This window comes from Thamnophis sirtalis, unplaced genomic scaffold, assembly GCF_051295495.1.
Source record: "Thamnophis sirtalis isolate CommonGarterSnake01/CBP01778 unplaced genomic scaffold, rThaSir2_p1.2 scaffold_3, whole genome shotgun sequence".
NCBI classification, from domain to species: domain Eukaryota; kingdom Metazoa; phylum Chordata; class Lepidosauria; order Squamata; family Natricidae; genus Thamnophis; species Thamnophis sirtalis.
Window position 1 is genome coordinate 79,054,913 of NW_028261383.1, and position 16,746 is coordinate 79,071,658.

The window sequence follows — 16,746 nt, forward strand, 5'->3', positions numbered from 1 at the left end:
ATTCCATTCCATTCCATTCCTGGATGGAATATAGTACATCACTGGTTTCCAACCCTGAATAGTAGTGGGAAACTTTGTGACTGTATGTGTATACCTTCAAATCATTGTTAACTCCTAGCAACTGTGTGGGCAGTCCCTGCAGTCTTCTTCATAAAGTTTTTCAGAAAAAGTTTGCCATTGCCTCTTTCCTAAAGGTATAAGGGTATGACTGATCCACCATCACTTAATTGACTTTTTGCCTAAGGCAAGAGTAGAACTCATTGTCTCTTGGATTCTATACGGATGCCTTAATCATGGCACCAGACTAGCCCTGTGAAAAACTAGTAAATCTCTAAAGAAGAAAGTGAGTGAGGAGGGGGGGGAAATCACACTGAAAGGAGAGACCATGGATTTTCTTCCCCTTCCTCCACCGTACCTCTTTCAAAATCAATGGTTTTCCCTCTCTCTTGACGTAGGTGGAGTTCTCTGATTTCCCACTGCCATTAGTTATGGGAAAATAAATATTGAGCAAACTCTTTTAAAGGATGAATCATCTTCATGCTTCTCAGTGACTGAAGCTTTTCCCTCCCTTCCAATGCCTCTACCATGTGGGTGTGCCTGGGTGGTACAAGTGTGCAAACACAGTTACAACTGCAGAATCCATCTGCTAGTTCATGCAGTCCAGTCCAGAGTTGGCTGGTTATTTCTGCTTATAGGCAGTTTGAAATATACTTCCCTTTATTTTGAATTTATGATAAAACTTTTAACACATAATGATATGACCTTGATGAAAAGACAGTGATGAGTGTAGTATTGTCCCTTGACTTATGGCAAATCATGGCCTACACAGTGTTCAGTAATCTATCTATTGATTTTATTATCTCCAAAGACTGAATCTACATTTGTGTATCCATCTCGCACATACTGTAATAGAATCCAATTTTGAATGGAAAATAAGTGATATAAAAATAAAGTCTACACAAACAACTTATCCCAAAAAATATATTTTAAGTGCCCATCATTTTATTTCAGCTTATGCTATATATACAGGCATTATTAACTTCTGTTTCCAGAAAACTTACTAATGGTAAAACTAAAAAAAAAGCCAGGCAGAAGTCCTTACTTCCAGAATCTGAAAGAATATAATGTGACAGCTAAGCTTTATTTTATTGATTGATTAAATTTATATGCCACCCATCTCATTATCAGGCAACTCCGGGGGGGGGGGGGGCTTTAGTTCAAATAGCTTAGTCCAGGGTTGTCAAATGCCCAGCCTGCAGGTCGGATGTGTCACATACTCGCCACACCCACAGCTGGTTTAGTGAAGGGGGGGAAGTCCTGTTAAGTCACATGAGCCGAGGTGGCGCAGTGGTTAGAGTGCAGCACTGCAGGCTACTTCAGCTGACTGCAGTTCGGCTGTTCAAATCTCACCGGCTCAAGGTTGACTCAGCCTTCCATCCTTCCGAGGTGGGTAAAATGAGGACCCGGATTGTTGTTGGGGGCAATATGCTGACTCTGTAAACCGCTTAGAGAGGGCTGAAAGCCCTATGAAGCAGTATATAAGTCTAACTGCTATTGCTATTGCTGCCACAACAATATGAGTTTGGTACTCCTGGCTCAGTAAGTATGGCTTGTAGATTTCATTAAGAATCTTTCATTACTACAAGGTTGAACACACAACCTTCAATTAATTCTGATCCATTCTGCAAACAATAGTTTAGGAGTGTGGGAAGGCTGTGATGGCTCCATAGAGAGAAAAATTGCCTTGGACTCTCTTGTGTTGGCTTAGAACATTCTGTTTCCCACATCGGCCTATATTTGTCAGTGAAATACTTTTGAGTTGGGAGTTTCTCAATTGACTTATAGATGTGCATGGAACATAGTCCAGGTATCTTTGAATTCTTCAGTTCAGGGATCTGGACAAGCTCTCACAGGAATAATCAGTCAACTTAATATTATAGCCTTAGCCTGAGAAAACTTGACATCAAGGAAAGCAAAAACTATCTTAGCATAAAGAATGGCTGTCCTTCATATAGAGGACAATATAGCTTCTACGATACTTACTGCAAGTCTTCATAAAAAAAAAACCAAGTTTTATTCCAACACAAAATATTTTCTGAGTATGTTGAACAAGAACTCCCAGCAGTCTCAGTCCAGCTGCATCACTATATAAGGAGAACATTTATTAAGCTTTTTAAAAACGATTAAATGCAATTACAGAGACTGTTTCAAGGATATTCCTGTAGGAATGCTACCATAATATAGTGGAATACAACATCATATGAACAGAAAACCTTTCTTCCCCCCTGCTCCAGTTTCCTGGACTAGATTTGACTATGTGTACATGAACTGCAAAAAGAAAGGAAACTCACTAAGTTTTTATTCAGCTTTTATTGAATTTTATTCTGATGGTTTGGAGGTGTTTGCTGCTTTTATTGTTTGGTGAGAGCTGTCCAGATTTGTGATTACAATATGGGTAAATATATAACTCTTTAAAATCAATAAATGCATTATAGTTTCGGGGGGGGATATTTCCTCGGACCTTCCCACGTTGTACTCATAAGAACAGAAAAGATAGCGTGCGCTTTCCATTTCACATGTTTATTTTATAGGTTTTATAAGCTTCTTTATTATGTGACCCCTAGAGAACTGATAATTCTATATTGTTTACAGAAGTCATAAATATTTTTAAAAACTTCAGTGATTCCTAAAACTTTAGGGAAGTTTGCATGAATCACACAATTCACACTGGATTTCAGAACCAACCAAGTCCCATGATAAATAATTATATTTTACCTTCATTTCAATGATTAACCACATGTGGATTTACTAAAAAATAGCTGGTTTGCAAAGTTTTAGAGCAAAAATTATCAGAAAGTGGTTCTCACAGTTCTTTTTAAATAGGAAGGTCAACCCATAACTCATATGACTTTCCAAAATTACCAAAATTTGTACAATTTTCCTTATTTATAATGTTTTATTGTATTGGATTTTATTGTTAAATATTATTTTACAAAGCATGGGTATAACTGTTAAAAGTAATATTTGCATACAGAAAGTTTTACATATACTAATGTATACTGATCTCTAGAATCATGATATATTTTCTATAATTCATGGCTTTTCTAAACGACAGCAGATATGTAAAGTGTGCCTTCTCTGTAATAGAACCTACTCTCTGGAAAGAGCCCCTGCCCCAAAGATCTGGATTGGCCACCTTCCCCCCCCCCCTTCTCACCAGCTGAAATGAATTGAGTACAAATTACATTCCTAACAGAGTTGGGTTACTGTAGTCAGCAAAGGCAGGGCAATCCTTATAGCAAAGGCACCATTGTCCATTATCAGTCCTAGCCAGCAACAGCAATAAGAGATAAAGTCTTATAGCAAAGGGACAATTGTCAATACAGTCACAAATCCATTAGTGGTTGGTAACCCAAGCCTGTCTGCCTTGTGGACAAATTAGAGTGGGGCAGTAAGAGTAACAGGAGCTCTCCCATGCCATATATGCCACTCTCCATGGTGTCAAAGAGTCACTAGACTCATTTATTTCTAGCCAGCTCCCTGCCTTTTACCCCCAACGAGATTACACTGTCGGAAAAGAAAAGCAAGGAACTAGGGTGACTGCTTTTGTCAAACATTCTCCACTTTTAGTTAAGTTTCCTGTTGGGATCCCTGGCTTCTTCTACTTGGTGTTTTAATCAAATCTACTTCCCAAGGCAGCTCATTAAATTGATTAAGCATAATAATTGATTTAGTCTGATGTCTTATTTTTTAGTGGGTGGCACGTTGTCTTGGTGGTTAAGACGCTGGGTTTGTTGGCTGGAAAGCTGGCAGCCCAGGTTCGAGACCCGAACATCATGCAATGCTGTGAGCTTCTGTCCTTGCCTCAATTCCTGCCAACATAGCAGTTTCGAAGCATGCAAATGTGAGTAGAAAAATAGGTACCACTTCGGTGGGAAAGTTAACAGTGCTCTGTGACATCATGCTGGCTATTTGACTGTGGAAATATCTTCAGACAGTGAAGAAACTAAGATGAGCACTGCCCCCCCCCCATAGTAAGTAACGACTAGCAGAGTAAAATCTTAGTGCTATTTCCAGAGGAATCTGTGTTCTCCACTTTTTCCCTGCTGACTGTTCTCCTTAAGTAGCACTAGAAACTTGCCATATCTGGGTCACATTGTTGCACTGGATTTCATGGCTTTTCCAGAGAGCTCACCCTTTATTAGATAAACTCAGGGAAAAGGTGAGAGAAACCACTGCTGATTTATCTCTTTAGGTCACCCTTAAGTCACAGAGAACCAGCTCCATTCATTGTAACTGCTCTTAGATACCGTGTTTTCTATTTTTAAAATGGTTGGATGGGTGTTCTCCTGCCTGAAAGGTAGTTTTTGAATAGCAAGTACAATAACTCTGTGCTTACTTCATCCATTTTTACTTTGCAAAAATGCAGTGTTGGTTCTTTACTTCTAAAGACTGCTGAGGCCTGAGATGAAGGGAGATAAAAAAATATTAGAAGACAAGGTGGAAGAAAAATAAGACCAGAGATAATTCAAACCTAACTTTTTTGTAGTGCTTTGCTGTGGGAATTGTGTCAGCAGTAAGGATTTGATTATGCAAAAGTTCAGGTGGTGAGGCTGAGGAGAAAAGAGACAACTATGTGGGAGGAGGAATGGAATGAAGCAACTGAGGGGGAAGGTGAAGAAAGAGATAAAAAGGGTCAGAAAAGAAATCTCTCACCATCTGGACTGATAATTTTGTGGATCTCGCACTGAGAAACTATTTCAAACTTTCCTCAAAGATGGGAGTCTAGACATGCACAGCTGTGACTGTGCACCAGTTTATTCATCTTTCCTACAGAAATAGCAGTGAAGAGAGTTTCCTATTCTTTCATACTTAGTTCTTGCTTAGTGCGTGAAACTTCTGAAAAACATTTTGCTGAATTACAAAGCAACTGGAAGGAGATGAGGTTAGGGGAAAGCGGCTTATGCCAGACTTGCAATAGAGTTGAAATGAAAATAATTGCTTATCAAACCCCTAGTGTATTTTTCAGAAACCATTGTGTTGCTTACCAATATTTGAATTGTATTGTGCAGAAGATCAGCTCAGTTTTGTGATACTAACCATTGCTTTTAGCCCCATAGTGCAGATTTAATTGATAGAGAAGTATACAACATAACCTGACAGTGTATTTCATTATTAATAGCTCTAAAAGCTGTAGGAAAGCTGAGTTGAAAAAGCTTTCAATAGCTTTGCAGTGCAATTCACAGTTAACCTCTCTTACAGTTCATGTAGCAGCAGAAAACAATTTATTCAAATTGTCTACTTATGCCTCCTTCCAGACCAAACCAAGCATACACTGAATTTCATTCAGAAACCTTTTACTACCCCATCAACTTTAATGCTAAGTATTTGTATTTTTCAATAGAAAAAAGTAATTCTTTGTAAACACACATAGAAGTAGATCAACATTCAAGAGTCTCTCTCTCTCTCTCTCTCTCTCTACATACATACATACATACATACATACATACATACATACATACATACATATTCCCCTAAGCAAAATCTAGGGACACGGTAGCCCAGGAGCTAAGACACTGAGCTTGTCAATCAGAAGGTTGGCAGTTCAGCGGTTCGAATCCCTAGTGCCATGCCATATAATGGAATGAGCACCTGTTACTGGTCCCAGCTTCTGCCAACCTAGCAGTTTGAAAGCACATAAAAAATGCAAGTAGAAAAATAGGGACCACTTTGGTGGGAAGGTAACAGCGCTCTGTGTGCCTTTGGTGTTTAGTCATGCTGGCCACACGACCAAGGAGACCTCTTCGGACAGTGCTGGCTCTTCAGCTTTGAAACGGAGATGAGCACCGATCCCTAGAGTCAGCAATGGCTAGCATGTGCGAGGAAACCTTTACCTTTAAGCAACATCTGTGAGTAAAATAGGCAAACCAAAGACACATTGTAAGATTTAGTTGCAAGATGCTCTTATCCTGGTTATATAGTGACCTGATTCTCAGAGCACTATCCTTCTTAGCAAAACAGCTTATTTCTATTTGTAAAGTAGAAATCTTGAAATTTTGTTATAGTTCAGAAACCTTTTAGAAGATCTCTGCTAAATAACTCAACGGAGCTTAAAGTTATTCAAGAGGACCAGAATGTAGACGGATAATGGGGGGGATGGGATATGGAGAAACAGAATGGAAACATTGAGAAAGGTGATTATTTATTTTTATTAACTTTACATGTCTCTCACTAACCAAATATCCTAATTAGCTGGAATGCTTAAGAGACACTTCAAAATGCAGTATTTTATTCAGGTTTCACTTTAGGATCACCTAAAGCTTATTCTAAAAACAAATTGGAAATCCCAGCCTTTCCTCCTTAAAGTTTCTCAGTCACATATCCAACACTGAAACCTATGACACGTTTGTCAGCTTCCATAGTCACTGCTCTCAGCTGTACACTGTCCTTTCCGGATGATGGATGGGAGTTTAATTTCTCACGTTCATCCACCAGTGCTTTATTTATTCCCTGAGTAGTCCCAGAGTAGATATTTTCGCATTCATTTCTTTTTGGAAACGAATATACTGTAAATTAATCAACCATTTCTTTGCAAGCCAATGTTCACCTATGCTTGTCTCTTCCCAAACTGGCCAGCTGTCATGGATGGAAATGTATTCAATAGGAAAAACCTTTGCTGTAAAGTCATCAAAATTCAGCTGTGCCATCACACATGAGATTAGACCAAAGAAATAGAAAGTGTTCAATTCCTGGTTGAGTTGTTGCCTACATCATTGAGAGAAGTCTGTTGCTTTTTATTAACTGGACAACAAAAGTTCAATAGATCCAGATCACTTTCCCCCATCTGTAATCTCCACAGCAACGAAAAAAGCACACATGGATTTACTGCATGTTATTAAATCATTCAAGGATTACAAATTTTTAGTAAAGAATTCTTTAGTAAAGAAATTTTAGTACAGAAAAACTACTAATTTTCAGACAACAAATTCTCTCTCTCTCTTTCTCTCTCTCTCTGTCTCTCTGTCTCTGTCTCTCTCTCTCTCTCTCTCTCTCTCTCTCTCTCTCTCTCGTGTGTGTGTGTGTGTGTGTGTGTGTCAAAGCATTTAAGCTATTTGGCTTTTAGTCATTCATAAATGACAAGAGGGGTTGTTTTTTGCTTTTTTGTTTGAATTGTTTTTTAAAAGTACTTACTAGGATTAAGATTTTTTATTTTTTTTATTTCATAGAATCATGGAATCATGGAATCATGTCTGCTGTGAGTTGCTAAGGATTCCTCTAGCAGACGTTGAATATCATCTGGATTAATTTGTACTTTTTAGGAGATATGCAATAGATATATTTTCCATTTTCAAGTAGTCTCCAAGAACCAAGCCATACTTTATTCATAGTTTTTTTTGGTGGGGGGAGATCCTCTTTTTATGCAAAGAAGCTAAGATAGATGTTTCAGAGTTTATTTCATGATTTCTCTCAACAGTTGTTCCCATTGCAGTGGTTTTCTTCAAAGGATAAAAATGGAAAGTCCTTGTTACTCACGAGGGAAAGAAAAAATGGTATGGGTTGAAAATAACAACATTAGCGAGGGTCAACATAGCAAAACCTCATTTTGCTGACCAAGATAAACTACTAGCTGTTTCATTTGTAGAAATCAATTGTACTGAATCTGAATTTAATCCTTGGGACACAACTTCCACCAAACCTGAGGTCAGCTCAGACCTACTTATGCTTTGGGAATTTGATTAGAATTCAAGTTAAAGGTAAATTTTTCCCCTGTCCAATCATGTCAGATTCTAGAGGGCGATGCTCATCTCCATTTATTAGCTGAGAGAGCCAGTGTTGTCCAAAGACATTCTGTGGTCATGTGGCCAACATGACTATACCCAGAGGCACACAGAATGCTCTCACTTTCCCACTGAAGTGGTACCTATTTATCTGCTCACATTTGCATGCGTTTGAACTGCTAGGTTCAAAAAGAGGTCACTCATCACATGCCACACAGTTTTTGAACCCAGGTTATCAGCTTTCCAGCTGACAAGCTCAGCAAGAGTCTGTAGCAAATGCAGTGCAGGGCAAGAAAAGTTAAAAGGGTTGAATTAAATAACTAGATTCCAGGATGACAGATAATGGAGATATAGATTTTGGAAAAAGAAAATGAGCACATCTCATATCTGTTGACTTCAGTTATAGTTAAAATAGACTCAGCCCTCACAATTGGGCAACCATAAAAGAGGACAGAATTGAGAAAATTAAGTTAATTTGTGAGAGTATAGGAAAAGAGTCTCTTAGAAACATACATATATAGGATGAGAGGAAGCATAGAGAAATAAAGTCTGAACTAATGGAAGCAATAACAAACAATCAGCTGGAAAGGTATTTCAGAAACAATCAGAGCAAAACATATCGGAAAAGTAAAGGAACCAAGTTTTACTGTTTTAGTGTTACAGGACTGTTCAGTCAATACTGTATTATAACATCCATATTTTGCTAAAGTGTAAATTGTTCATGTATCTGTATACAAGTAGTTCTCAACTTACCTTCCATTTAGTGATGATTTGAAGTTACAATGGCACTGAAAAAAAGTGATTTAAGCCCATTTTTCACACTTATGATTATTGCAGCATGCCCTGGGACATGTGATCAAAATTTGAATGCTTGGCAACTGCTTCATATGTTGATGGTTGCTGGGTTGGGTTCCAGGGTCATGTGATCACATTTTGTAAACTTCTGACAAGCAAAGCCAATGGGGAAGCCAGATTCACTTTACAATCATGTTACTATGTTAACTTAACAAGTGTTATGTTAGTGCAATGTTAAGTACAGTGATTCAAGTAACAATTGTGGCAAGAAATGTCGTAAAATGGGGCAAAAATTCACTTAAAAACTGTCTTACTTAGCAATGGAAATTTTGGGGTCAACTGTGGTGGTAAGCCAAGAACTACCTGTATTGTACTAATGACACAAGTACAATCTCTAAAAAGCTAACTACTGGTATGTGTATGTGTGATAACCTTGTACTTATTGAATGCCCCAAGAAGGTGGGGGGAGTCATCCCTTAGGATCCCTATTGGGGTTTTAGAAGGTAGGGTGAGAATACGTTCTATTGGAGCTGAAGAGATTCTGCTTGGAGACAAAGGCACTTTCAGACTCTTGTATTATAGATGTGGCTAAACACAAGAACCCATTAGGTTGAGCATGTTTAAAGCTCACTTCCAGAACTTTGAAATAAATGTGTAGAGGTCTCTAAAACAGCTTCATTCATGGAGAGACATGCACTACCTATTCCATCATTTCTTTCTATTCAAATTTGCAGACAAACACTTGCTGATGGAGTGTAATTCTTATTTTTAACAAAACGAAAGCAGAGGTGGTATTCAGCAGGTTCTGACCAGTTCTGGAGAATTGGTAGAGGAAAGCTTGAGTAGTTCAGAGAATCGGTAAATACCACCTCTGATTGGCCTCACCCCCGTTTATTCTCTGCCTCCTGAGTCCCAGCTGATAGGGAGGGAATGGGGATGTTGGAGTAACCTTCCCCTGCTATGCCCACCAAGCTATGCCCACCACGCCCACAGAGCCGGTGGTAAAAAAAAATCAACCCCATCAATGAATGAGAGGAAGTGTCCCCCATCAGTGATATGTACTTGGGTATGCTTGACATTAGAGACAGCTTTACTAGGGGAATACATGGCAGTAAAGAAATAGAGAAAGGACATTATTAAATGGCCATCTGGATTTTTGTAGCCCACATCTGTCTGTGAAAAGTGAAAATCTGTTGGGAGTCCACTTTTATTTTAACATACATTGTTTTACCCCAGTCAAGAAACTGCCAAAGAGTCAACAGTAAATAGCCCAACCAAAGAATCTTTAAGCCCACCCACACCCACACAGACAGGCAAGACCCCAGACTATAAACTGATAGGAAACAGCACTCCTTACTAGCACTGATGATATTACATAATTATGGTAATGAAATGTCTGCAAGAAAACAAGCAAGCTCAGAGAGCACCAAGGACTTTTCATAAATTGTTTTTCCTCAGATTGATAACTTTGATTTAGAGACAGTAGTATGTGGCAGTATGTTTAGAAAGCCATATTTTCAAGCATCTCATAATGAATGAAACTTTACATTAAAAAGAATTCATGAATATGTTCAATAGGTAAGGAAAAAAAACTTACAGTGCAGCCAGTTCCCTTCTGCTGCCTTTCACTGTGTTAATGCAAAGTTGTACATGTGCTGACAATGAATGTATTGGTCATCCATAGAGCAATGTATAGATCCTAAACTGGGGAAACCAGTTGTTTCCCTATGTGAAATTGAGCTATAATCAAAAATATATTATTTGATTTATTTTAATTCACTTGTATTTCTCCAAACAGAGAAATATCTTTACAATCCCAGTCTTAAGTTTCCATAAAAACACACTCTTTTTAAAGATAACCTTGGAGGTGGAATGCATCCATGGGTTTTAGGAAAAGAACAAATCCTCATTTTGTGTATTGACTCTTCTCCTTCCACATGGGCCAGTTCTTCCTGCAGCTGTATGATAAAGCTCAGGACCATATCTGCTGTACAGAGAGCAACTGGTGCATCCAGCCATATATACTTTATCCTCCGAATTTTCGACCTTTGATTATACCACCTGATTTCCTGATATAAACCGATTTCCTCAGTTTTCTTTACTGAGTTCTTGAGTTTTTCAACACTATTTTAATTCCTGGCTTACAGACCAATTTTATCTCCTTTTCAAGCTTCAGCTGTATACATAGTAATTGCTCTAGCGCATCCAATTTCTTCATATCTTTGCACCTAGTCTGATCTCTACCCCGTTGCTCCCAATTATACATCTTTAGGTGACACATGGAAAAAGAAAGAGAAAAAATCTTCCTTTTCCTGTGTTTTGTAATGTAAATCAGGCTGCAAAAAAGAGAGAAGGAAAGGGACCTTCAAAGATTGGAATAAAAAGGACACTTTAGATGCCCTTCAACTGGCTTTGAAGTTCAGAAAGGACCTGTTAGCAAAAGGGGCTGAGAGAGAAATACTGCTGAGATAAGAAGATGTAAAAGAATGTTTCTGAATGCATATATGACAAGATCCTCACCTGTGTGGCAATTGCTATGCAATGAGATGCTCTGTATCACTGGACACAGACAAGATCATTTTACAGCATAGAAATTAGTGGCAGAATATACAGCACACTTGTCTTTTCCTTGCAATCCACTTTGGATCTGAAAAAAGATATTTATTCCTTCTGGGCATTTGTATTTAAGACAAGTGCTTCACTGGTCCAATTGTGGATCAATTATACTTTTAAAAGATTTCAAAGTGGCCACAGGATATGAGTCAGTACTGTAAGAATGACATAAATGCAGGATGCCATATAGAAATCCAGTCAGCCCCACTGATTAAGAGGGGAGGATGAGAGGACCCAGGAAAGGATGGAAATAGGGCCAAATACTAAGCATTTATGCACGGAGGGAAATGATTTCAGCACTTCAAATAAAAGCGGGGGAAGGGGCAATCAACCCAGACTATTCAAGCAAGTCTTGTTTTGACTGGGATTTGATACTACAGCTAACTTGAAAATTCTAAAACTTAGCATACTCCATATAGGTTTATACAGGATAATGAACATTCAGTGTTTTATCTTTTGCCAGGGAGGATGAATGAAATCTGCAAGCCTAATTGCCTTTTCTAAGAGAAGGAAGCCTCCCAAATTTCAAGCAAAATACTGTATGCACTCAAATATTTGTACTCTCTTTTTTCTATCTCTATAGATCAATGGTGGGATTCATTTTTTTTTAACTACCGGTGCTGTGGGCGTGGCTTAGTGGGCATGGCAGGGGAAGGTTACTGCAAAATCCCCATTTCCTCCCGATCAGCTGGGACTCGGGAGGCAGAGAATAGATGGGGGCAGGGCCAGACAGGTGGCATTTACTGGTTCTCCAAACTACTCAAAATTTCTGCTACTGGTTCTCCAGAACTGGTCAGAACCTGCTGAATACCACCTCTGCTATAGATGGAGGTTTTGCTTTAAAGGAGAGGAATGAAGTATCCCTTGAGGATCTGCCAGGTGAAATAAAGAATGTAGAATGAATATATAAAAATCCTGAACAACTGGAGGAGCAAATGGCTTGAGAGAAACAGTTGCATTCCTTTGTTTTTGAACTCATCTGAAAACATATTTACAATTATAATATTGATATACTATATTGTTGTGTTCTATTAAAAAAAAACCTCTCTGTCAGTGAAGTATTTACAATAACGGTTTCTATTGTACAATTGTGTCACATAGCACTATTTCTAAAGGCTTTTCATTTAGACGTAGTAATTTCTGAGGTCTTGTTCAACTCATCCATCCTAGAGGGGTGTTGCAGGAAATTCATGATTATATCAGCAGAGGATTATACCAGATAACCTTTAAGAGGATTTCCACTTTGACATATTGGGCAATACAATCTTTTATATCTCTCTCTTCAAAGCTTAATTACTTGGGGCTTAATATCTCTTAATCCCATTATAAGACTGCAGTCTTAAATTATATTATGAATTTTGTATGGAAAAGAATACAATATTTTTCAAGTAATAATGATGTTCAAATGGGAAATCTTTTTCTGGAAACTGTGTCATTTCCCTTCCCAATGCTAAGCCACAGATCCTTGAAATAATACACCACCTCCTTGTATCTCTTTGTTATTTGCTCTTATTAATAATATGTGGGTAAATGGAAGGGTTCCACTAATGATAAAAACAAGGCTGGGCCATATGGAAAAAATGCTAGGGATCCTAGAGATTTGGGGGCAGGGACATTTCCAAGTCCTCCAAGAGTTGTAGGATTATACTGGGATTTACTGAGAATTTTATGGAGGGGGGATGCAAAGGGAGGCTTCCTTTTTAGTTCATAACATTACAACCCTCCCCCTTTTCTTGAAGCTGGCTTATAGGAATGTCCAGAATTTTTTTCCCACGTGGACTAGCATTGCCTGCCTAAGTGAACATGAGTGTTAGCAAATGATTTATTATGCAAGGATTAGAAGTCTAGTTTTAGGAATCAGGATAAAAATTGTTTGAAAGATAGAGAAAAAAACCCACTTGGACCTGTGTTGATGGACACAACATACCAGCATTTCAGAAGGGGGTGGGTGGGGTGGAGATCCAGGAAAAGAGTAGAGAATATCATGTAGATGGGAGCAAGTGCTGACTCTCCCAACTGAGAGAATTCAGGGTTGCTTTGTGAAATTAATTTAAAAAGAAATTCCAAAAAGACAAAACTGAAAAGGAATTGTATTAGGATATGGAAATATAGCGGAACATTTCTTCCAATAATATATTATTATAGTGCTATTATCCATAAAAGTATGTTCTGTATGTTGAGTGTTATAATTTGAGGCATTAGTCTGAATGACTATCCCCGGATTCCTTCAAAATTTGCAATTTGTACTTGTATATTCTGCTTTTGAGTTTGGCTGTGCCTCTAATAAAGTATCTTGCCTTGCCTTGTCTTGTCTAGAAATGTGAGATAGCAAAACAGATCCATTTTTTATCTCGTAGTTTTCAAGAGTTCAAGGCAATGCATACAATACTCCTTTCTTCAAATCTGCCCCCCCCCAATAACCCCACAAAGTAGGTTGGGCTAAGAGACAGTGATCTGCTCAAAGTCATCAAATGAGGTTGTGTGGTTGAACGAAATTGTTTGGATTTGAATCAAGTGTCTCTGGTCCTTATCCAACTATTGCGCCAGTAGAGACCTGTTCTCATAGATCTAACTATAAACCACCCTGAGACACTTAAAACATGAAAAAGGGATGAGAACCATACTAGCTCAATCTTATCCAGATATATGTCAAGAATTACCGGAGGAGAGGCCCTATATCAAGCTCCTTAGTTATTTTGTGCTAGTCAGCATATTTGGAATTTTAAATTACAGTCCTCAGCCTATGACCATAACTGCAGTTTTCTAGGCAAGATTGACATAGTGATTTGCCACGGCTTCCTTCTTAGGGCTGGGAGGGTATGAATGGCTAAAGGTGGAACTAGAACTCACAGTCTTCCAGGTTCTAACTTGATATCTTAACCATTTCACCAAACTGGTTCTTACTTTTTTCTTTTTGGGATGGTTAATGCATACAACTTTCCAAAAACTGAGCTGCAATCACCTTCAAGTTTTATTTTCTAAAAACACCTCTGAATTCAGCCTGAGATAGAAATCAAGGTGATATTCGAAGCTGCCATGAGTATCATGCCAGATCCTTTTTTGTTTGCTTTTCAAGTGAAAAAGAAATATAAAACAAAACTAAAGTTTGGCAGAGAGCCTGCTTCATGTCGAGGGAGACCTCTGTCTTGTTTTGATTCTAGGCCAAAAAGGAGGGAGTTTGTTCATTTTAAATCAATCTGGGTTGGAACTGAGGAATAAAGGACAAAGTGGTTTTCCTCTCTACGGAAGACTGTCAGTTCTCTTGAAGTGGAATGAGGAACAGGAATTTTGGGATGTGAGTGTTATGAATTATTCACCTCTGCCTAAATAGTTTTGTAAATAAATCTTATACTCTACAAATATGCCACCTATCTCCAATAAATTGCTTCTATAGAAATTAATCCCTGGATAAACGTCGTTACTTCTGAAATTTTTCTTCAATTGCGTGCGAGGTACACATGTTATAGTTACCATAGTATTAATTTTAGTTCTTTTTCCATCTTATCTGCAAGATCTTGTTGTCCTTTTCAAATTGTGTTTTATCTTGGTATGTGTGGGGGTTGCATTTTCAGAATTTTCACAAGGACAAAAATAAATACATCTCTAATACTTGTATTGCAAAAATACCAGTAAAACATTTGAATATTTTCATGCCTAGATAGGTTGGATTATCAATGAATGAATAAATGGGCAGTCAGATCAAGATTAGACCGAATAGAAATGGGATCTAATCACACAGGGTGATGCTGTGAATGATACAAGGCAATGTGCCTTCATATTTATGGCTTTAAAATAAGTGTGTGAGATAGAAACAAAAAAGGAACTCATTAAAATTCCTGTCAAATGAGAGAAGTATAATAGAATAGCAATAAAAGAATAGCAGCGTTGGAAGGGACCTTGGAGGTCTTCTAGTCCAACCCTCTGCACAAGCAGGAAACCCCGAACCATTTCAGACAAAGTATGCTGGAGCTTTCACTAGTAAAGGAATGCATTGGGACAAAAATTGTATAGCTGAAATAGGTCTTGAAAGAAAAATCCAATAAATTATTGGGTCGAGATTGACAAAAAGTGCTTGCTGTAACCATGGCAATTCCCTGAATATTTATTTATTAAATTTATTTGCCACTCATCTCATGATGAAATGACTCTGGGTGTTTTTTAAATATCTTTTGTACCTTTTTTAGGTATCTTAGAAACAGGGAACATTATCTAAAGAGCATGAGAACTAAGGAACAATTAACATTTCAGTGACTATACATAATAATACATGTGAGAAAATCTTACAGCTGGCTTCTTCATTGCAAAACACTATTTCAGCAAGAGAAATCTGCTATGGAGTAAACACTTAAACAAACTCTCAACCTGCCAGCTCCTTGTCAAGACTTCCAAAGAAAATTTTGCCCCTTGCAAAAACCAATCTGGAATCTGTATCTATGTGTTTGGAGGGAAGAAAACTAACTGGAAAAACATTAAGTGCTGGAAGAGGATGATAAAGTCAGAGTCCAATATCTTAAGGGCATCCGGATGGGAAAGGCTGTAGTAAGACTTAACAGAAGCCCCATGATAATTTCTTCTCTTTATCCCAGAGCAGGGAATTATTGAGACATCTCCATGATATTCAGATAAGTCACTTACAATAATGCTATGGATAATAATGGCCAGAATGCTTTCAGGGTATACTGTTAGACAGGTGAAATGTGTCAGTAACCCAGACAGGGACTGCAGTGCCCCATCACCCTCCAGTCACTGCTGAGACAACTGCCATCCAAAGAAGTAAAGTTATTATCCTGAGAAGGGAAAGTAGAAAATAATTCCCATACAGAATGCTTTCTACTGTCCGACTCACTTTGGTTCCATATGGTTTTGTCAGCAGGATTTTGGTGTTCTCATGTGAAAGAGATGCCAAAGATACCCTTGGAGAGGATGCCTCCTCTCGTGGCAATGTGTGTTGGATTTGTACGGAAAACGTCATTAGAGCTGTTGTACTTTTGATCATCTAACTTCAGCTCAAATTGCATTTTATAATGCATTTGATGTCTGGAATGGAATGGAATGGAATGGAATAGAATAGAATAGAATAGAATAACAAAGTTGGATGGGACATTGTAAGTCATCTAGTCCAACCCCCTTCTATTTTTATTTTCATTTATTTGTGGGACAGGTTGACTCTATTTGCAATCTAAGCTTTATTGTGAATTTTTCTTTCAAACATTCAATATTTCCATGACCGCCAGGATCCAGACAACATTACAGAGATGCATTGTCACTGAGTTGCTGCTTCTTTTTTGAATCCATGTAAGCTGTGGAGATGAATGGTATCAGCATCACTTTACTTCTGATTCTGAACAACAAAACAGTTTTAGAACATTTTTAATAGTTATTATTCCATTCTAGGAATAAATAGAGCAACCGTATGCCAGTTAGAGATTTCAAGAAAGAGGTTTAACATGACCACCCTTTCATATCTGGTTATATAAGCCCAGGATCCAGAGGCCGGTCACATCTCCAGTGCCCTGTTCACTGAGCATGTACAGTGTTCTCTGCCACAGGTAACCTGAAA